A 24,662-nucleotide genomic window follows, 5' to 3' on the forward strand; every position below is an offset into this window, starting at 1 on the left:
ATCAAAAATTTCTATTTTTTTTTTAAACTGTAACGAACAGTTTTGACCCACACTGTACATGCAAAGCGTTCATTCGTACGTGCACAGCCAAAAGAAAAAGTGTTAGCAAATAATAAACGAATGATATAAATAACAAAAACAGCATACATTAGTATTAAAACAGAAAAGAAAATGTTTGTAAAAATGAGAAATAAAACAAAAAAATATTAAATATTTAATAAAACGATCCTATATAAATTTCAGCTTAGTACTTGAGCGCAAGTGTCTGCAAACGCAAATACTTAACAGTACATATACATACATACATACATACATACAAACATATATACAACTTTATGTATTTATGCAGCAAAAAATAATTTCTCGACCCTAATTTGTATGCACGCATTGATTGCTCACTACGAAAATACGCATTTGCATAAAAATGCGAAATCAAATTTTGTTAAAATCTATTCGTTACCGCTGTAAATTGAATTATAAACTGGTCTACAATTATTACCAACCACGTACGAACACACACACACACACATACAAACATGTAGGTGAAATATTTATTTGAAAATTTTCACATTTAAAATCATTTCCGTAAAGATGCAAGCATCAACCGCATTAATAACAACTAACAGACATATTTACATAGATGAAAATCGGGCACAGTGTGCGCGACAAATATGCTTACATATTTACTATATACATATATATATAATATGAACAAACATAATTCTGGTCAACTTAAGCCTTTGTACGTACATAGATATTTGTATGTATATAAATGCAGTTGTATGTACCATATACATACACAACCACATACACGCATATGTATGTAGAATTGCATTATGAACATTGTGGTGCGCTATGATATTTGCAGTTATCAAATAAGTTGTTTTTATGATATGTTTTATTTATTGATCAAATTCAAATTAATAAAAATCATTTAATGCTAAAAACAAAAACAGCGAACAATTTACTTATTTGCATAAATACTTTGATTTGCAGCGAAGTTGCTGCAACAACAACATGTAAGTACGCCACATTTGTATTTTATCAATCAATATTTTGCCACTTGATGCGATTACAATTCATGCATTTATTATTAATTTAATGGCATTATCTTTGGAGAATGGCACAGAGCATGAGTGAGTTGTTGAGTGGTTTTTGAACCTGCCACTTGAATATTTGCTTAATGCCCATAAAATTGTACGATGAAGAATAAGATATGTTCCTTTGAAGACCTTTGTCGGCCACCTTGGCGCCAATCCTCGAAACGTGTTGTTAAAGTTAATTTGCAGCCTTCAGTGCGCGTAGCTATTCATGTTTACTGTCTTCAATTGACTCAAAATGGTTTCCCCGAAGCGGCCGTTTGACTTTGCTGAATAGCCAGAAGGCACGAAATCGGGTGAAAAAGGTGGTCACGGCACGATATCGTTTAAAACTTTGGCGTTTGATTTTTTTTTCGGCTTCAATGCACCTTTGCCATAATATTCAGTCAATAGATCATCTGATTCCATGTAATAAGCATAGTTCCAAAACTAATCGCCAGTAATAATACATTTGATGCCATCCTGGTAGTCAGAAAGCATTATTTCATAGACGTTAACGCGATGCTGTTTTTCGAAAATATTTATTGATTTTGGAACCAGAACTTTCACTTTTCTTAGGCTTAGATTATTTATTGTAAAAGGGTTTCCTTTTATCCTTCCGATATTCCAACAATGGAAGTAAGATCTTTTACTGTTTATCGTCGATTCTCAATCACAAATTCCTTTAGTTTATTGACGTGTTGATCATCAGTTGATATTGATGTCCGTCCTGGACATGTTTCGTCGTAAACACATCTAAAGAGGGTCTAGGAATAATTTAAACCAATTAAAAACACTTTTTCAACGTTCTGTGAAGTTTGATTCCGCGCAAAAAATTTATTTGAACTTCTTTGTCGAATTACTCTTCGTCCCACAGCGGCAATTTCGCTTATTTTTATACCTATTGAGCCAGAAATGAGCCTCATCACTAAACCAGATTTGGCTTGAAATCGTCGGATCTTCTTGGGTATTTTCGAACGCTCATAGAGCGAAGTGGTGTCGCTTGGGAAGGTCGAGCGGCTTCAGTTCTTACACAATCTGTATTTTGTACGCCACCAATAGGCCTTCCGGGGCGCATCTTCGACCACCTCTACACCAGAACGAAAACATTGAAACCATCGTTGTGCGGTGGAAATGAAAACTGTATCGGATCCATAAACTGCACAAATTTTATTGGCGGCTTGAGATGCATTTTTGCTTTTATCGTAGTAATACTGTACAATATGCCGTATTTTCTCTTTATTTTGTTCCATGTTTGCGACGCTATAACTCACGAACGACTTAAAAGAAACGACAATCAATCAAACACGTGCTAGCGCGTGAAATGAGCTTTCCAAAAAGGTATAGCATGACCCGATGCATTAAAAAAAATTGATTTACTCAACAATACAACGGTTCAAAGCACACGAACTACGTTTTTCACGAGTGACTTTTATATAATGTTTCCAGAAAAAAAATTCCCCACCACTGTCAGCACATGTAATCCGATTGAACATATTTGAGACGTTCTAGAAAAGAAAATAATATCATATTAGAGTGTAACGAAATTTCTTCCAATATTTTTAGTTACATATATCATGGGAAGAAAATGAGTTTAATGACCCGACGTTTGCAGTATTTGATGCCCAATGAATTAATTTGAGAAAAAAAATATTTTTTGTGGAATAAATAACTTTTTTGTTTCGCAAAGAAATTTTTCAAAAAATAAATATTGACATTTGTATAGCCTTTTTTAATTTTCATAACAGATTTGCCAAAGGCGTGTATGTAGACTTCATTCCATGACTGTGTATACATATGTATACATTACACTTTAATTTTCTGTTAACTTTGAAGTAGTGCCCTCTCATAATTAAAAGAAAACATGGAAAATGAAGTTCATCTGACAAAAGAAGAGACGATAAAATATTGGGCCGAGGACAGTGAGTTGTCTTCTTGTGAGTTGTCATCTTACAGAAGTTTTTATCAAAAATATTACGTTAAATATTAAAGCTAATTATGAATGGGCTGATCGAATTTTGTAAGTTGAAGTTAGGCTGGTCATATTGTCCTTATTAAAATAATCACAAGCAAACAAATAAAACAATAGTTTTTGATCGACTGAAACCGGGTTCCACGGAACGGTAATTTCCGTTTGGGGAACAAGAAAAAATCTGGTTTTTGGCTTCAAATTCGGTCACAATAGTGGCTTGATGCGATGATGCATTATCGTAATGTAAAATCCATGAATTGTTCTTCCACAATACGGCCAAAAGGAACTTCTTAGTGCCAATCTGTCCCCACGGAACAAATTCATGGTGCATCAAAACAGGAATATCGAAAACCAAGCATAACAAACTCAAAAAAAAACATGCCACATCGGCAGTTATAATGCTCTCCATGAATGTGGGTACTTTTTTGACATCCATCAACTACTTTGTTTTGTTAGAAAGAAAAAAATTTGACTCAATGAAACGACGTAAACTCCATGCAAACAGTAATATCTTGGGCAGACTGTCGTATTTTATCGGTTTCGAATGGATTTTCTGTTCCATGTATACTCCATCGAGTTTATCAAGGGAAGAAGGCATACAAAAATATATTTACGAACTTATTAGCGTATTTTCAAAATAATTGTTCATCAAGGGTGTCGTTGAATTTCATTACAGAACTTGCAAAAAGCATAAAAGCCGCAACAACAATGTCATAATGGACGCAATCGTAATAAAAACATTATTAGCACGAAAGTTCCTTCACGTTACCACAAAAAAAATGCTTAATGCAATTATAATGGACGAAAGTGAACACAAAAAAAAACGTAAACTTACGCTGCACCAGAGCAATAATACCCTTCACAGGTTCATTTCTTATAGCATAAAAAGGTATGAACTGATTATTATCTTCATTTTGATCATTTAGTTGGTATGGCAGCTATAGCATAAAACGTTACTTTCACAAGAGTCATTGTCGAATTTCGTGTAGAAGCTCTATAGCGATCCGATATCGGCGGTTCCGACAAATAAGCAGCTTCTTGTAAAAAAAAAGAAGAGAGACTAAACGAACAGGGCTAAAACTGATCATTTCCATTCATATATAAACTTCATAGTTTCCGAATATCTACGAAATTTCGTTCGAGTGTCACAAACAACGCAGCAAATTTAATGTACCCTGTTCAGGGTGTAATAAAATAAAAATCGCAAACGCGCAAGAATAAAAATCCTCAAATTAACTGAAAGGCAACCGCAGGCATCGCAGCCAGCGCAAAGCGGAAGGCTGTTAAAGGAGGAATGTGTCCGAAAGGCACGAAAATTATGTTGCAAAATGTCTATATTAAATGTGCGACGATGTCAGCAGCGTGCCACCGCAAAATGCCACAAAATGAGTGGCACTTTTTAATGTAATTGTTTAATTATTATGGCGTGTCATTAGCATACAAATATATATATACATATATATTATAAGATATACAGAATTTTTTCTCCATTTAGTACTTTTTGTTTGCTTATGACCTAGTTGTTGTTGTTTTTACGCATACAAGAGTGTGTTTCTGTTATTAACATTGTCAATTGACATTTGCCGATTTTATGCTTTTGACCTATATACATACAATATACATAGATGACGACTACTTAGCACTTATGTTGTGGCTTAATTTATAAATATAATCAGCAATAAGTGTTATTAGTGGTTGTAAACCATAAGTGGATATTTTCGATTTAAAGTGAGAAATAGGAGCTGGGATCCACGTATTCAGTATCTGGTGGGCTGAATAGTTTTGGTCCGATTTGGACAGTTCTTGGTCATAAAGTGGCACACCTTAGAGGCACTATTCGTGAAAGCTTTAATGAAATAATTCTACTTCTTCTTTTTTTATTATGTACCGAGTTTGCAACAAGGCGTCAGTCGTCCTTCCTCTTGAATTGGAGATTCCAAGTGTTACCAGGTCCTCCTCCATCTGGTCTTTCCAAAAGAGTGGAGTTCTCCTCTTTCTCTGCTATCCCCGGCGAGTATTGTGTCGATTGCACTCAGAGCTGGAGTGTTTCCAATCACTCGGACGACAAGACATAGCCAGCATAGACGCTGTTCATTAATTCGCGGAACTATGTCAATGTCGTCGTACATCTCATATACCTTTCATCGACTGCGGTATTCGCCGTTCTCAATATGCAAAGGACCTTAAACCTTCCACAAACGCTTTTTGTCGAAAACTCATAACGACGAATCATCAGATATGTTCTGCACCATATAGCAGGACGAGGATGATGAGTGACTTATAAAGATTGATATTTATTCGTCGAGGACTTAACTTCTCAAATGTCTACTTTAATTCGAAGTACCATCTGTTGGCAAGAGTTATTTTGCGTTGGCTTTCGAAGCTGACATAGTCGTTGGTGTTAATGCTGGTTCCAAGATAGACGAAATCATCACCGACTTCAAAGTTATGACTGCCAACCGTAACGTGGGAGGCAAGTCGCAGATGCCCTCGTTCACTACACAGATCCATTAGCTTCGCTTCTTTGGCCAACGTGGAAAAATAAATGATATGAATGATGTACGCCATCAGTTGTACACTCTTATAGAAGATTATACCTTCTCTATCCAGCTCTGCAACTCGATTTATTTTATCCAGGAATAGATGAAGAAGTGAAGATAGGGAGTCGCCTTATCTCAAACCTCGTTTTTTATCGGACGGCTCGGAGAAGTCCCGATCCTGACGAAGCTTTTGGTATTGCTCAAGATCAGTAATTGCTATTCGAAGTCGGTCAATGAAACGTCAGCTCCATCGTCATCAATTTGGGTATATGGATTTTGATTTTGTCTTTTTTTACACTGTAAGGTAGAAAGATATGGGTTTCCACGTCCATTGTGCAATTTTTACACCTACGCCTATAAATGAAATTTCATGCTGGTGGCACATTTATTCAGAGAGTTATCGCACTTTCCGTAGTTTTCAACATATCCATACCCATTTTCAGAGTGTATAAATAAGTACTAAAAAGACTTCCTCCAAGGACGTTTTTTTGACTTACCTTCAGCGGCTTGTCATAATTAATCAATCTACATATATGCTTTCGCTCAACGACATGGCATTCGGAACAATTCCGCCCATCTGCAATATCAACCCTTCTTGGCTGCCAAAGACCATTTGTATGAAATTTACTGAAAATATCTTCATTTTTATTTAAGTCTCCAAGGACTGTCCTTAATTACTGTTCCAAAAATGAACGCGATCTTTGAATCAGTTTGTTTACAGCAGCTACTTAAGTCGGTACACCTCAGTAGTGCGTTGCGATTGTTACAATGAATAAAAATATCAAACAAAGAATTCGTGTCAAATTTTGTTTTAGTAACCAAATTTCTTGTGCGGAATCGTTGCGTTTTTTCTCAAAAACACAAAACTAAGGCGCAAAAAGCTTTCAAAAACGGTTGAGAGATCTTTGAAGATATGCCTCGTTCTGAACGACCTTCGACCTCTTCAACTGGTGAATATAAATATTATAAAAGTGAAGAATGTAGGGCTTCAAAATCGTCAGAAAATGTTAGAGAGATGGCAAGAGTTTGAAATGCAATCAAGTCAACATTTATCGGAATGGAGAGAAAACAAAGAAGCAAAAAACCAGGAAAAAGCCGCTCAAATATCAAGGTGAGGCTCATCTTTTTTCGATATTCGTGGTTTGGTGCATCACGAATTTTTTCCGGGGGGACAGACGGTCAACACGGAGTTATATTTTTCCATATTGAAGCGTCTGCGTGATAACATTCGTCGAAAACGACCGGAATTGTGGAAGAAGAATTCACAGATTTTACAACCGAATTTGCGAACAAATTTATAGCAATAACCGCAATGAATATCATCGATCAACCACCGTATGCACCAGATTTGGCTCCGTGTGATCTTATCTTTGCTCCGTGTAATCCATTTTCAGTCGATCGAAGAGAAAAAACAAAATGAACTGAAAGAGATGAAGGCCATTCCAAAAATTTAAAAGTGCTTCAAGGACTGGAAAAATCGTTATCATAAGTGTATTATATCCGATGGCGATTACTTTGAAGGCGACAAAGAAAATAGTGATAAATAATTAAATATTTTGCACTTTACTTACAATTTCCGGGAACTTTTTTATCATATTGTACAGCTGAGATACAAACTGAACGATCAAAATCGAGTTATTGTATGGACTTTCTAATTTATGAAGAGTATTATAGGTTCGGTGCAACCGAAGTCAGCATTTTGTCTTACTTTTGGTTACAAAACTCCACAACATATTGGCCGGAAGTCATCAAAAGCAAGACATATCGATCCGACTGATTTGCGCAAAATAAATAGAACGCGACGATTAACTCAGTGCCTTACTTTTTAAATGCTAAGAGGTCATGTTTTGTTGAGACAATGATCAGAGTAAATATTTATTACTATATATGGTATGCATACATATGTAAGTGGTATGTATGTAGCAATATTATCTTTGGGTCATTAAAAAGTATTTAAAACATTACGAGCAATAAACTTCGTACGCGACTTTAAAGTTCAGCACCACTTATGTATATGATAGATATATACATACATATAAGTAGGGAATATACGTGAGCTTACTACTATTTTACTACATACATATGTATGTACATATGGTATATGCCAAGCCAAAGCAATTTTATTATTGTTGACGGTAGTCTGACATATTTTTAGTGTCGCACTTAAACGCACAAAAAACAAAAACATTACTGCGCTTTAACATAACAACAACACAGCTGCGAATGATTTGCATAATATACGACGAGTATACATACATATGCATGTACGCGTGTGTGTTTACGACCGACGACAGCACGTTGTTGGTGACAGCCAGCTAATGTACGCCAGGTGGTCGCCGACATATACATATGTATATATATGTATTATAAATATATGTATACATACATACATGAATTTGTATGATTCTTGTCGCATCGGATATTGATAACAATGTGGCAAGCTGAGCTTGTAACGCATGAACGCATCAAATGCTCGTATGTACATATGTATAGCAATTGCAATAAAAATCGCAACACTGAAGCCAGTGACGCTTACAGTAACAACAACAAAACTCCACGCTAACATTAGTACCACTTAGTACTGCTAACAGCAGGCATCACTAACATTACTAGACAATGATGATTGTTTATACATCTGAGTGTACATATGTATGTATGTTTATATGTACATGGCTATGAACACGCAATGGCAACAATAACATGTGTAACGCAAAACCGCAACTTCAACTTAAACCGCAACCTTACCTGTGTACAGGTGCTTAAGGTGGTTGCACGTCCATGCGTTCGTGCTTAATAGAGTAGCCGTTGCCTCGTGCTGCACAGTGGAGCATTTCAATTAATGTCGTGAGAAAAAGTTGAGATAATTGCTATTCGAAACCTGGTATTCTGAGGAACTAACTATCAAAACTACAATACCCTTGACAAATACAAAAGTTTTACTTACCAGGACTTCGGTTTAGTTGTTCAGTTTGCATAGCCGCCGGTAGGAATCATTAACGGCGGTTCCGACAATCTGATTGGGAATAATAGGTACGTATGCAAAACTTCTCTGAAAACCTCCAGTCCCAGAGTACATTCGACGTACAGACAGATATATAGTACAAAATCAACTCATACGTGCACTAACGCCCGATGTAGAACTAAATTCGTAATAGATGGCGACTTTAATATCTGGGCAATTGAATGGGGATCTTCCTTGATCTTGAACTATTGAACACAAGCAACCAAAGCATGTTCAACAAAGGTTGCCGTCAATCGGTCATACACCAAAGCCTAGTTCGTAGACCCCAATGAGAAATTTGTGATTAGTGCACTTTTAGGAATCACAATGCCATAATATTCGAGATAAATGCTACACAAACACAACTCCACCTACTGGCCCTAACGAGAAATTTCTGGCTACCCAAAGCATTCGATCCAACCCCCTTTGAAGAAGCCTCTAGACTCACTACTCTTCCCGACAACTTGTTACCGGCTAACCAAGCTGCCTCATTGATTATGAGCCACAGTAAGATTATGAGCTTTCACGACGCAATCATCACCTAAAGTATACTGGTAGAACGATACAATTGCTAAACTGCGAAAAGAATGGCAAAAAGCAAGCGTTTATACCTAAGGTAACGTTATACCATCAAATACAGTACTCTACAAGCTCATTTTAAGGACAAGAGGAAGCTTTTGAAACGGGCTAGTAAAAATGTAAGCAGTAGTGTTTCCTCGAACTCTGCGGCAATGTTAAAAGCAACGCCTAGGGACTCATATACAAGATCGTAATAACTAAACTCAGCACTCGACTATAAATGCCAAGATCCTCATCAACTCTTTAAAGAATTGTTTCGGGATTTTTTCCGACCCGATCCCAACTTTCTCTAGAGACTGTGGAGGTGCAAAAAGCCAGATTTTACCAGAAGTATCCAACGAAGAGATTATAGAGGCATGTGACCGAGTTGAACCATCTAAAGATTCTAAACCAGATGGCATTCCCAATATAGCGCTTAAAACAACGATTGTTAGGAACATATGTCTCTTTTAGAGTACAGCACCTAATATTATTTCCAAAACCAAACAAACCTCTCACAGATCCGTCCCATTACCAACTCCTCTGCATGTTAGACTTTGTAGAAGAAATTATGTAGCAGATCATTTACCGGCTGATGACGGCGACAGCCTATCCCCGAACCAATTTGGATTCAGGAAGGCAAGATATCCAAAAGCAGCGGTGACCCTAGTAGAAAACTTGGGCTAAAATGGGCATTAGTGGGAAAAGATGGAAGGGTGACACAATACAATAATATATGGTTGCAACCATCGATGTAAAAAATACCTTCAACTCTGGCCTAGTATCCTGATGGCGCTAAAAAACTTCTTCAACCCTACATATGTACAGTTACTGAACTACGATATAAGTTAGGTTAAATTTCAGAGCAGTTCCTCATGATACAAGTTTTATGGAAAATGTCTTTTAGATATAGATAACAAAACCCTCAGTGCATAAGAAACCAGCTACAAGGCGGTTGAGGCTGGTTATTATTATTAGTTTTGTTTTTGCTCGGTTTATAAAACATAAGCGTAAGAACAAAGGAGCTCCGACTTATCTCCAGTCTCGCGATGTTTTAAAATATCGTGCCCTTCTTTGTAAGGCCTTAGGCTCACAATTTTCATCGATTTCTATATCTTAATGCTGGTTAGGTTGTGGGTCCGCAGTCTACCACAAGCGTCAGTTATTATATTTCTGTTAACATTTCTCTATAGACTGAGAATTTTAAATGCATTTTTCAGAAGAGTACGGTATTTTCAGCCTCATCTTTATAACAGTTCTGTGATTTAAGACTGAAGCAGAGATCTACAATGACCGCAAGATGCATAGTTAGTTGTTAATCTTGTAAGCTTGAAATATCGACGAAAATTTTAACCGGATTCATTCCACTGTGCCACAGCATTTGAACACGACTAAGTTGAATGCATTGAATGCATACTCGTACGCGTACTCGGGAGAGATGTCAAACGTTTAGTGCCGAGGTAAATTATGCCATTAGATAACATACGACCAAATGCATACGCTCCTCGGCACCACTGAAGGGACACAGAGCAAGAAGGGATCATAAGCAGCTCAACTCTGACTCCGTACCTCATTCACGCTGACAATTACATTGTTGTAAAGCGTACGCTGGCAACCGGCACTCGCTGCTGGCTGACAACTGACAATTGACTGTTGACTGCTGACTTTTTGGCATTTATAATTAGGCGGCTGCCGCTGCGGTAAACAAAAACCTTCCTGCGAAATTGCGGTTTATGCTGAGTCAGTTTCGACATTTTTCGCTCCGGCTTGATTTCAGCAAAATATTGCGCATTTGTCGGGTCGCATAATAATGCGGCGGAAGTGTGCATACATTTGGCACCTGCCAGTTGTCGCATGCGATTTTCCGCAAATTCAATCTCCCTCTCCCCCCATGTGTGGCCTAACGTACGCCTACTTTCAGCGCCTGGCTCCGCATGCGTGTTGTTTATGGGCGGTTGTTGGTTGTCAAGTGCAACAGATCAGCGCGTCCTTCACCACACTTGCCCGGACTCAACCTGAATTCACCGTTTGCCACCGTACTCCCCACTCCATCAGTGCGCGAACTCCTCGCTGAACTACTTATTATTTGTTTTTTCTCTGTTGGTGTTGTTGTTGCGCGCTCTTCGCATTTACATATTATTCGTTTTTATGGTTCAAGGTGAAATGCTAAACTTCTGCGGACGCACGACACGCGGTCGTTCGAAGTGTGTATTTTAATATAGCAACAACATATTTGTAATTGTTTTTATACCCTGAACAGGGTATATTAAGCTTGTCATGAAATTAAATGATTTTGTCATGTCCATCTGTCTGTCTGTATAAAAGCAGAGTAATTCCTCAGTTTTTGAGATATCGATCTGAATTGTCGATTTAAAGGAAGCGAAGCGAATGGTCTGGTGGTGCATGAGGGTAAGACGAAATATCTCGTGTCATCAAACAAACAGTCGTCGCGTTCGCTTTGTGCCCACGCCACTGTTGACAGTCATAACTTCGAAGTCGTAGCTAATCTCGTCTATCTTGGAACCAGCGGTATCGCCAACAACAACGTGAATTTCGCAGTCCAACGCAGGATAACTCTTACCAACTGGTGTTACTTCCGATTGAGTAGGCAATTGAGAAGTAAAGTCTTCTCTCGATGAACAAAGACCAAATTCTAAAAGTCCCTCATCATCCCCGTCTTGCTATATGGTGCAGTGGTTTGGACGATGACAATAACAGATGAGTCGACGTTGCAAGTTTTCGAGAGAAAAGTTCAGCGAAAGATTTATGGTCCTTGGCCACGGCGAATATCGCTTCCGATGGAACGGTGAGCTGTACGAGATACATATATGACGACATTGGCATAGATCAACGAATTAAAAGACAGCGGCTACAATGACTAGGTCATGTCGTCCGAATGGATGAAAACACTCCAACTCTGAGGGTATTCTAAGCAGTATCCGCTGGGGAAAACAGAGAAAAGGAGTACCTCTACTGTTATGGAAAGACCAGGTGGGGAAGTAACTAACTACAATTGAAATTTCCAATTTTCGCCAAGCAGAGAAAAGAAAGAACAACTGAAGTGCTGTTGTTAACTCAGCTATAACCGCATAAGCAGTGTCTACGTCAATGAAGAAAAAGAAGATCTGAAATGTCACACAAACCTCGCATGCTACTTGTGAAGGGTATTATAGCTTCGCTACCATCAAAGTTAACGTTTTTTTTTTTGTTGTTTTTTCTTTTGGTTCCGAGTACTTTTCATTTCGCCCAATATACTTTTGCTTTTGCTTGCCAGGTTTCCATGTAAACCAATTTGTTTCGGTGCTTCGTTTATTTGTATGTGCGTTCGTGGTGACTCGTTCGCACATTTGAAATGAACTTCAGTTATTGTTATTGTTATTATTATTATTGTGGCAGCTTTGTTTTAACGTTGTACTTTAATATTTGTTATTACAACATAGTTTGCTTGTTTGTTGCTGTACACCCGTACTTTGGCAGTCACGCTAAATGTAATTACGTCATTTGGACCCTTGTGTTTCAGATTTCAGTCGTCACCAACTTCGAGTATTGAGTTCTAACAAAGCACGGCTGGATGGATCTCCCATTTTATGAACTTACAGTGAATAAAAATTTATCATAAATTGTTGCTGTTTTTTCTTTTCACAAATTGATTTTCGGTCCAAAAGCATGGTTGTGTCATATTTAAATGCGATGGAACTGATTCATATGTAAATTCAGGAAAGTAATTAATTTCAGCTAATTAATCATAATTTTTGAAAAGAGTTGGGTTCACTACGAAAAAGGTAAAGGTCATCATAATTGTTATTATAAAAAATATGAAATCATGATTTGAACTTGAATTTACAGGGATAATTTCCGTGAATAACCTTGAAAATGGTTATTTATATTCTAAACTAGACTCTAAGCGAGAACTTCTTCCATCCTAGTAATTAGCAGATGATATATTCCCCAAATTAGTAGATATTTTTTTTAATTTTATTTTATTAAAGCTTACATAATAAACAAATTATTAAATAAACGAAAGTACGCAGCGCTAGCATCAAAGATTTTCGGCTGAGTCGATAATTTAGCTGAGTTGATACTGTCTTTTCTTCATTTTTGCATTAGTCTTTGACTCCGTTAGTCTGGAAGTGGCGACGTTTTGTTGATACCAAATGTTGCCGAGATCCTGATCTTCAACTTCAGGCATCGAATACTCGGTTATCATCATGGGGCGAGAACGGTCGCCATTGACGGTTACGTTCTCACCGATATCAGTTTTGTAGAAATATGGGCCGATGATTCCACACCAAATCGTTTTTTTTTTTTTTGTTGTGATGAAATGGCAGCTTTTGAATCTCTTCAGGTTGCTCTTCCTTCCAAATGCAACAATTTTGCTTGTTCACATACCCATTGAACATCATCGCTGAACCAAATTTGGCTCGAAAACGTCGGATCTTTGGGAAGGTCGTGCGGCTTCAGTTCTTGTACAATCTGTAGTTTGTACGTTTTCAATATAAGATTTCGAAGTCAAATAAGCCAAGTCATTCCATATGAGTCTGAGTTGCTGCGAACGGCAACGGTCCTGGTGTCACTCGCAGCTACGGCTGCAATATTTTCTTCAATGCATGCTGGATGTGGCTATTCGGTCGATTATTATGCTGCTGATTACTGCATCTAAGGATGAGCGATGTTGTGGCGAATAGTTCGCTAGGTGTTCCGACTATGTTGACCTTAAGTTAAGGATATCCAAATGCTGCCTGTTTGTTAGAACGCTATTGTTTCATCAATCCACTACTTCCCATACATTTACATATATTGACTTCAGAGATATTCATACCCTGAACAGGGTATATTAAGTTTGTCACGAAGTTTGTAAAACCCATAAGGAAGGGTCGGAATCCTTATAAAGTATATATATATGTGATCAGTATGTTGAGATGAGTCGATTTAGCCATGTGCGAAATTTGGCATGGATTAGTGCTTAAAGTAATAATATAATCTCCGACGAAATTGTTCATATTGGATTAGTGTAGCATATATCTTCCATACAAACTGAACACACAGTTACTCACAGAAATGCACCTGTGAAGGGTATTTAGCTTCGGTGAAAGCGAATATTCTAAAATACGCTTAGAGCATTAATTACGGAGTTTACGGAGAACAATTCTCATATAATTACATCAGTCTTATAGTTTCCCCTAGTATGTATCAGATAATACCATTAGCTAAAAGTGTTGACTAGCGGAAGTCATTGCATTTCCTCACTCGGTAGTAATGGATGTGTGACGGGTCACTAACAAATTTCCCATTTTCAACGTTTGGAACCAGTTATGGTTATTTTAAAGTGACATTTCAATCTAACTTAGGCAATTTTATAGAAAAATAATGGATCTGATAGTTATGGAGGACAAAATGAAGTATCTATTGGCGTCAGAGCACCTCTGCAGATTTTGATATGAGTTATTACTGTAACTTGAAAGTTTGGCCAAGTTTATGATGTTTTTGAATATATCAATTTTTAACAGAGTAAGAGAGAAATTTATAAATTTAATAATTTTCTTAAGAACTTAAGATAATACTCGATTTAAATGTGGTGGCTTTAGTAAGAAAGAAGAGGAGGAACCTTTTGAACATTTTGGATGAAACATAAAATAAAATTGAGACAACAATCGCTTATATATACATAAGTATATATGGATATTTTAATATCCAATATCATCCGCCTATTTGTTTGTCCGCCCGTCTATCTGTATAAGTATATGCGAACTAGTCTCTCAATTTTTAAAATAATATATCTATCTGAAATTTTCCACATGTCCATTCCTCCTCAAGAAGCTGTTCTCGGAACTCTCTATATAGAACCACCAAAGCGTATATATCGAATCACTATACCTAAAGCTGTCATACACATTGACCAATCAAAATCAATGTGTGCTAATTTGGAGGAATGCTGTTGAGTTTACGGTCCATGGTCGGATAAAAATCCATGTCCATACAGGTTACCTAAAACTGACTATCGTGTGAATGTTTGGTAACTGCTATAGAATATTTTTTATTAGTTAAGGGTGTACTAGCTACTTGTATGATGCTAACGAAGTTATTTTTTCAAATGTTTTTAAATAGATTTTTTTTTTTTTTTTTAATTTTTGGATTACCAAACGCGCAAAAAAATATAACAAATAATAAACTAGATAATTTATGGGCAGTATTCGAAAAGTACCAAGTAAATGCATTAACAAGGTTAGTAATAGGAATTTCATTATCGAACACTAATTTGGGACCAATATTATTTTTTATCGCAAAATAAAAAAAACAAAAATTCGGAAAAAAACTCATAAATCATTTTATATTTTTATACTTCTGTAACATGTTACTGCACAGTATAATAGGTTTGTTCATCTAACGGTTTTATGTATTTTTATTGAATTTTATATGCGTATTCAGTATGTCTGAGAATCGGCTACCATCTGTTTTCCAAATTCGACTATTGCATTTGTTTTTGTTTTATTATTATTTTTTTCTTCAATAATTTGGATCGTTCAATTTCGGATAGATATGTGCTACGAAGCTACGAAGAGATCGTGCTAATATCTGTCGTCGTTCTTTTTGCCATCAACGTATGGCAGCCGAAGACACATGAACTACGTGAGTACTCCCAGGATGCGATGACATACGTAAGTAATTATGGATCGCTGTCAATCAGCAAGCGATCATCACGTTGTTTAATGGACTTTATCTTGAAGCAACGTATATACATATGTGGTGCTGTTCGATGCTATATGTACTCTGTTGAGTGGTAAAAGAGAAGTTTGCCACGCGCACACTTTCTTCTTTGGATGGTGTCAAAATCATATATGTGAAAATTCCTGATGCAGAGAACGAACCAGTATTATACGTCACCAAAGAAAGGAACATGGCTATTATTGACTTTGAACGAGACATTATCAAATCGATCGTTACATGAACAGTAATTAATCGCTTTGTGGGATATTAACTTTTGCAATGAATGAACCTTTTCCTACTGTTGTGCATCTCGCAGTTCATTCGGAGAAGGCCAAAGTGTGTATTTCAACCCAGAGGATACAGTACAGCCAACGGAAACACCGCCAACAACAAAATTGACATTGACGAGTATTTTTTCGATTTGCGTCAGTGATCCGTTTGCGAGAAATGCCTTGATATTATACATAGAATGCTGAATTTACACAATCCACCCGAAAAACGATTAATTTGAGTCATTGGAATGAGTCATTTGAGAATGGTGCAGTGTGTGCACCTTTTTGAGAAGCATGCGATGATCATTTCAACATATAAGCCTTCAAATCTGCGTCAATTATGGGATACGAACAAAAATTACATTGCCGAAGACATTTTACATTGGAAATGAAAATGGGCATATTCTGATCATCTTGACAATAAAGACAAAGCAGTGAATTATCCAGTGGAATTTCTAAATTCTTTGGAGAGGCTTGGTATGCCGCCGCATCATTTGCGTCTCAAAGTTGAATCTGTCATTCGCCGAAACTGTGTAATGGAACCCAGCTGATTGTGACGCAGCTATCCAATCCAAAGGGGCCGAATTCTTGATTCTACGAATTCCTTTGAGTTCCAACGATTTGCGATTTCAGTTCAAATCTATAAAGTTTCCAGGGAAAATTGCATTTGAAATGACAATCAGCAGGACACAAGGATAGTCGCTAGAAGTGTGTGGCATAAATCTGGAAATGCCATGTTTTTCACACGGCTTGCTATACGTGGGCGAGTTCATAAGTTCGAAACCCATCTTCTAATTTCACTCTGTCGGGTCTGCTAATATATATATATTTCAAGATCATGAAAAAAGTTGAAATTCAAGCGACTGTCTGTATGTCTTACCGTCCGTGAAAGCTGTAACTTGAGTAAAACTTGAGATATAGTAATGGTACTTGGTGCGCGGTTTCGTGGATAAAAAGAAAGGACGAGATCGTAGATGGGCGTAAACGGAGCACTGCCACTCCCATAAAACGCCATTAACCAAAAACCTATAAAATGTGATACCTAAGCACAAAACTAAAATACAAAACTGTAACTGCACAAAGAATTGCAGTATAACGGTACTTTTTAAAACTACTAAAAGCGCGATAAATCAATAACAAAAAACTCCACAAACATTAAAATGTACCACCGACAAATTTACAAAAACTGGGTCAAAATTTGACAATTGGCGTGGTACTGCCCTATTTTAGGTGAAGTTAAGAGCAAACCGGACTGACGTCTGAAATGACTTGGCGCATTTTACGTCGGGTTCTTAAATTGAAAGCCTTGCCAAGCAACATCGCTTCGCTCTATGGGCACTTGAAGAGTTCCAGATGATCGGACGATAAGACCATCAATATCATGTAATATCACATCGTTAGACTTTTTCCTGTGGAGATATGTGAAGTCTAAGGTCTGTGCGGACAATTCCGCTTCGATACAGGCTTTGGAGCAAAACATCACGCGCGTCATTCGAAATGCTCGAACGAGTCATCGAAAATTGGACTTAATGGATGGACCATTTGAGACGTTGCCGTGGCCAACATTTGATAGAGATAATCTTCAAATAATAAGTGCCAAAAAATGTTCTTTCGAATGATAATAAACAATCTCCATTAAATTTGAAGAGTCAGTGTTTTTTGTTTTTTTTTTTTTTTTCTTTAAAAAGGTAGAGTGCGTCGAAATGGATGGATTAGTATATAATTATTTCCGTTACTCTTAGATTTGATTTAGGCAATTTGCAAGAGTAAAGAATATTCTGCTATATCCGAACTTTGCTTTTCCTCACTCGTTTAAATATGGGAGCTCGTACTAATAAAAAATTTTTAGTTTAACGATTGTAGCACATAAGCGTAATGTCACAAACCACAAATTATTTTGCCAATAATATTTGTTTCAAGTGCCTGATTTTCGAATTTCGTGATATTTTTGCATTTTAAACAGAAGCCAAATTAGTTTTACATTTGAGGTCATCACTTTAATTTGCCAAACACGGCGCGTTCATATGCATGAATGAGTGTCGCGTGTATTTCGTAAGGTGTAAACAATTTTTCAGGTGGCGCATTGTTATTTGTAATGCAAGCCGTTAAGTTGGAAATGTTTAACCTTGTGCGAAAAATGCAAACGAAATGCCTAAACAAATTACGCGCCCAACGCCGAGCGCCCAGCGCCTGGGCTATGCCACGCTGTGCTATGTTATGTTATGCTTTGCTATGCGCAGTGCATATGTTATATTTACCGTAATATATGTATAGCTGTTGCATATATTAAAGCGCTTAGATGTATATGTATAAATCTAACTAAGTGTGTGTGAGTGTGTGTGTGCGTGTTAACCGTGCTGACGGAATGTGATGAGTATTTGAGTAATGTACAATTCATAAAATTGCAATTGAGCGGCAATGGTGCGAGAAATGACGAATTTGAATAATAACAAAATCAATAAATAAACACAGGTGAAATATACACACAAACTTATTTGCAAGTATGTATGTATGTATATGTAAATGGGAATCAAGTGCAAAGCGGGCGTGAAAAGTATGGGAACTAATAAAAACAAAAAAAAAAGAGTCAAATAAAATAGTATTTTTGTATCTTCATACATACACATATAAGTATATACATACATACATATGTACGTAATAAATTATTCATGTTGTATGCATTCACAAATTTATGTATGAATGAGCACATACATATGTACATACATATATACACATGTAATATGCATGCTGTGCGCCGTATCGTTTACAATTCAAGTTACCATAGCATGCAACATTTTTGTTTACATATGTACATAGATATAATGTATAATTTTCACAATGTAAATATATACATATTTATACAATACTACTCACCAAATGATAGACTGTTTTACAGCTTATCATCAAATAACCGTGAAAAGTGACATCTTGGCATAGAAGATTAAATGTGGATTCTTTGAGCGGACCTAGGATAGAAAGTAAAAGTGTCATGTGTATTGCAAAATTTTGTTAACAAATTTTAAATGTTCTAAAGGGTGATGCATTTTGGGTTCCGTACTTTTTTCAAGAAAAATCACGGACACTTCAAATTTAATGGGAAATATCGAAAGAATATTTTTGGCATTCATTTCTTGAAGATTAGATCTTTCAAATGTTGGCCGCGGCTACGTCTCAGATGGTACATCCGTTGAGTCTAATTTTCGATGACTCCTTCAAGCTTTTCGACTGGTAATGACAGATTTTATGCTTAAAGGCCTAATTGAAGCGCGCTTGTCCGCTTGGACCTTAAGCTTTACATATCCCCCCAGGAAATACTCTAACTTTGTGATATCACACAATCTTGGTGGCCAATCGACCGGTCCAAAACGTCAAATTATCTGCTTACCGAAAAAATCCATTTATTGATGTGATGTGTGGAAGAGGTGCAGATTTGTAGAAGCCAAATGTTGCCAAAATCACGAACTCCGTTGTTATTTCTATTTGAAGTGGTAGCTCTTGAACGTCTTCATGTTGCTCTTTGTCCCAAACCGGCAATTTTGCTTGTTTATATACCTATTGAGCCAAAAATGGGTCTTATCGACTCTCCATGGTCTTCTTGTTCACTCTCAACTAAGGCTGCTATTCGGTCGAATAATAACCAATAATGAATACTGTGTCTCAAGATGTCTCCAAACACATTCTCTACAGAACGGGAATTTTCATAATAAAGTTGAACGATTTATAAACGTTTTTAAGGCGTAAGTCTTTACGCGGTGAAATGCCAAACAATACTGAACGAAAAATATATGATAGCTTGACACGACTCACTCGTGTTCTATCAAAAAAGGCTGAAAAAAATAGTAAACTGGCTTCAATCCCAAGGGCATCCTATTTACCGAAAATTCGGAAAGCTTTCCTTGTGTTTGTCAGCTAAGTATCATCGAACATTTTTGGCCGTTCTTTGTCTTCGCCGAAGCCGAAATCACCACTTTTAAATCGAGAAAAACACTTTTGAGACTCAGGCTCAGCTAGAGCATGTTCAACAAAGAAGCTACCATATTTTAAAGTACTGAAAAAGAACTGCCTGCAAAAATACTCTTTCGGGCATAAAATTTACAGTATTTGAGTGAAATAAAATTGCCTTTGTTTTTCTCTTCAAATCCGTGACGCACAAGGTGTATTTGCAGAGGTGTATTTGAAGATGCCTTTTTAAATATAAAATTTTCCGGGCATGGAGAGTCTTATGTCTAATTTTCTCAGATTTACTCTTGTCAATTGACAACAACAATTTGAACAATTCGTTGGGGACTTGTATGGTTACGTTGGACAATAATCCATACCAAATTGAGTGAAGATATGTTGTCAGAAAATGTTTTTCGTCCAATCATCAACTCAACATATTTTGGTTTATGTTGTGGGTCTTAAAAGTGTCAATCTTAGACTTGTACCAGAATACCCGTATCTTTTGCAAAACCGACATCGATTGGAGGTTATAGAAGTGATATTTGGCACAACTACCGGTGACGAAACTTATGTTTCTCAATATCACGTCGAAAAATGCGAATATGGCGAAAGCAACCTACAACTCCCAAACTTGCACTGAAGGCCTTCCCAGTCGAGGCATATGGAGAATTAGATTAAACGCTGGAATGCTTGTGTGGCTCTGTAGCCTATTTTTAAGGCGATAATAACAATTTCTAAAATACGGAACATTTTTCTTTGTAAGACCACGTCAAATTTGAACACATTAGAAGTATTATATAAATTTGTACAGAAAATGGATGAAAGCTATTTTTTATTACAAAAATGCAGAAGTAGAGGTGGCCACATGATTTTAATATATATTTAAATGATAATATTAAATTTAATATTACAATTAAATTTTCAAACAAAAATGCTTTCAATTTCTAATGCATTTCGGATATATTTTCGGTTATGTTAATTATCTCATATACATACTTACATGTATGTATTGTAGAACTCTATACCTTAATATCAAGAAATGTACATACAAATATTACTATGTAAGGTTGTACAAATTTGTACAAACATTTGTATATAACAAAAGACCTAAATGTAATTTTCCTTGAATTTTCTTTTTAATGTGATTGAATCACTGAACCGCGTAATACTTGTACGTATGTATTTATGAACGTAGCAACACATGTTGTCGCACCCCTTTGATTATTATCAGCAAATGTGTCATCACATATCAACATCATTGAACAGCAAACAAAACATGTGGCAAGTAACGACGGTACTAATGTTTTGTGCACCTACGAGTATAGCATTGTTTTTGTAAATCCGATCAGACGATCTGAGTAGTATGCTTGTAAATACAGATATATAAAGTACATACATCCATATGTGTATGAAAACGTAGACGCTTTGAGCGACATCGTCGCAACTGAATAAATACCCACAACCCAGCGTTGACAACGATCGCTACCGCTGTAGGTAATAAAATAGAAACCGAAACTTCCGAGCAAAAAAACAAACAAATTACAAAATACTTATGCACATAACATATAAAACCATTGCGTAAGCCGAAATTAGTGGTGTTCTTTATGACCTTTTCTAGGTTAGATGAAATGAACTCTATCTAGTCCATCAATCTAATTTTGCTGGGAATAAGTGTTGTATATTCTCATAAAAGGCTTTTCACGAACTCATTTCATTTTTAAGCAATACCACTGGGGAGCAACAACAAAGAAGAACTTACCAATACTTCCTAAGGACGTCCAAAAGGAAGAACAAGGATGTGTACGAACTTGCTTCCCTTAGACGTTCTCTTAATTTGCCTATTAGCCTCAATTTGAATATGATTACGAATTATATCGAATAACTTCAGTACAATGAACAGGGTATATAAGTTTGCCACGAAGTTTGTAACACCCAGAAAGAAACCTCGGAGCTCTTATAAGGTATACAAATATATTTGACCAGTGTAACGCTGAATCGGAAGAATGGAGTCATGTGAGTAAAGTTCTCTGAGCGCCATTCAGTGGGCAAACACAATTATTTTACATATGGTTCAAGCAGCTCACGGATTCCGGTCTTCCAGTCAAGAACTAAAGTGAAAAGGGGAATCACCCTTACTTAGGGTCAAGCGCTGGTTTTGGGACCCGCATCGGTTTAGAGACTCCTTTAAGGGCATGCATCAGGAATGTTCGGTCTCAGAACCCGTGAAGATTCCACTGCCCAGGTGGTTGATCTCCTCGTAAGAGAAAAGGCTGGCATCACCGCCGTCCAAGAAGTGTCTCAATGTACCGGACAAAACTTGTGGCATTTACTGCTGTGACCTTATAGAGGATCGAAAATTCGGTGTGGGATTCGTGATGGGGGAGAGACTCCATCGTCTAGCCACCATCTGCATCAAAGCGAAGTTCTTCAAAATCAAAATCAAAAAAGGATGATGTGCCCAAATATGTCTTCTAGGCATGCTTTGAGGGCACCTTTGAAAGCTGACTCAGTACAGAGGCAGAGGCCATGACAACATCTGATGAATCGGCGTTACGAGTTTTTGATAGAAAGATTCTGCGGAAGATTTATTAGCCTTTGGGCATTGGTCACGACAAATAACGCAGTCGATGGAAAGATTAGCTGCACGATATATATAATATATATTCATCGAATTAAGAGACTAGGTCAGGTCGTCCGAATGGATGGAAAATATAAAAATAGAGTAATCGACGCAGCAAAGGAAGAACGACTCGTGCGCTGTTGTAAGCTCGGTTATAACATCGTATGCGGTGTCTACGCCAATAGAGAAGAAGAAGATGAACTTAGTTGAATTAGTCACGTCTGTCAGTATCCTCGTCTGTCTGTCTGTATATACGCGAACTAAATCCTCAGTTTATCAGATATCGATCGAACGTTTTGAAAGCGTTCCTTTCTACCCACCATCGAACCATAGCTGCATTATTTAAGTTGTACCTCAGTTTAATGGCTTTGATGTTAGTACAGGACAAGTAATTTTTTAACGAATTAAATTTGGATCGATTTTAATGTTTTTTATGATTGGCAATTTTAAATGGTGAACAAGTATTTCGCTAGCTTGTAGTTTTATTCCTCGGCTGCAAATTTTCTCCATCTTAACCGAGCGTTCTATTCAGACCAAAGGTAATAGCTGATCTCCCTCAACAATTTTATTTCCCACCAGTGTACGCTTGCATGAAATTCTCAGGTAATCAATTAAAAAGCGCATATAAATGCTAATAGCTCATGTAATGCCCTTTAGAATCGCTAGAAGCTAGTACTTCCCTTTTACTACCCCCACTGTACCCTTCCACGATAGCACTAAGCGACTGAGCATGAGCGTGAAATTCGCAAGGCAACATGAGAAGTTCACAAATGCAAAACAAAAAAAAAGCGTGTTTGTGTGCGTGTATTTAGTTGCAAATATGTTAAAAATGTATTTACCTTAAACTAGCTTCACTCATATACCTTAGACTCTAATCATTTAATGAGCGAGTTAATTGACACAACTGGATGCTGAGCTCAGCTAGTTAGCAGGGCTCGAGTAACTAATAACAATTAGAATGTGCATATATAGGTTCCATTTCCCCACTAGAGAGGAGTGAGTACTCATATGCCACAGAGCACGCGCACCGAGGCCGCATGATCAAGCCGCGGCCCGCCGTATGCCACTCAAAGGCTTGCTCACCCACACCCCCTCACAGGTATGTAAACAAAATTAATTTATTTTTAACGCCAATACGCATACATACACGCACATATATACATATGCATTTGTTTAAATATTGTTAGCGCCGTTAAAAGTGAGCGCGATTTGCGTCCAACGAAAGTGAGTGCGCGCTGAGCGTTTGGCTCCGAGTTTGTGCGTGTGTCTGCTTGCTGGCTAAGCTGAGCTGTTGGGCGCGAGTATTTGATTTGAATTGAATTGTCAACTTGAAAAATTGTGTTTTTGTATTTACAATTTTATTTGCGAGTCAAAAGCGCAACGTTTAACAAGCTTTACTGGCGCAGCGCGCATTCGTCGCGATAAAGTTTATGTAATTGAAAATTCTGAAAGTTTTGCTGCAAAGTTTTTATGAAATCCAAAGAGTGCAAATGCGATAGCTAAAAGCGGAATGATAACTGATTACTATTGCATAATTATCAATATTTAATTGGTGCCGAAGTGAGTTAATTAAAAAGCTGTGTGTGCAACGGCCAAGAATTGTGTTAAAAGTTTTCGAAAAGTTATCAAACTGCTGAGATACGAAGACACTACAACAAACAAATCTTCAATATTTTTCATTTTTAGTTTAATGTAAATGTGTTCTTTTCAAATACAAAAACAAAATGTTATTTCATAGAAAATCGCTTGATTAAATTTCAGTATGAAGGTGCAGCAAAATAATTACAATTTCTTTAACTGTGTATGAGTCCCTTTAAAATTGCGTAAAAATTAATGGAAAATAAGTAGGGAAGGGCTAAGTTCGGATATAACAGAATTGTATACTCTAGCAACTTGTAAGGATTAAAGCCAGAGAAGTGCACTGAAGTACATAAGGCTTGTTAGGTATATGGGGTCTAAAATCTCGCTAAAAC

General features: G+C 37.0%; 1 protein-coding gene across 7 annotated transcripts in view; it reads left to right on the forward strand.

The window, feature by feature from the left end:
* The first annotated feature begins 6,419 nt into the window (after positions 1–6,419).
* LOC108975538 overlaps positions 6,420–24,662 on the forward strand; it is a 42,056-nt gene continuing 23,813 nt past the window's right edge. For 2 of the 7 annotated variants that reach the window (XM_018944087.1, XM_018944088.1), the window contains exon 1: positions 24,071–24,249. The gene's annotated coding sequence lies outside the window, so the exon portion shown is untranslated. Of the gene's footprint in view, positions 6,703–23,714; positions 23,789–24,070; positions 24,269–24,313; positions 24,458–24,662 lie in introns of those variants that run through there. The other 5 variants (XM_018944093.1, XM_018944094.1, XM_018944089.1 and 2 more) reach the window with 5 other exon arrangements.

Source organism: Bactrocera latifrons, unplaced genomic scaffold, assembly GCF_001853355.1.
Source record: "Bactrocera latifrons isolate USDA-ARS-PBARC rearing strain unplaced genomic scaffold, ASM185335v1 scaffold_66, whole genome shotgun sequence".
Taxonomy (NCBI): Eukaryota; Metazoa; Arthropoda; class Insecta; order Diptera; family Tephritidae; genus Bactrocera; species Bactrocera latifrons.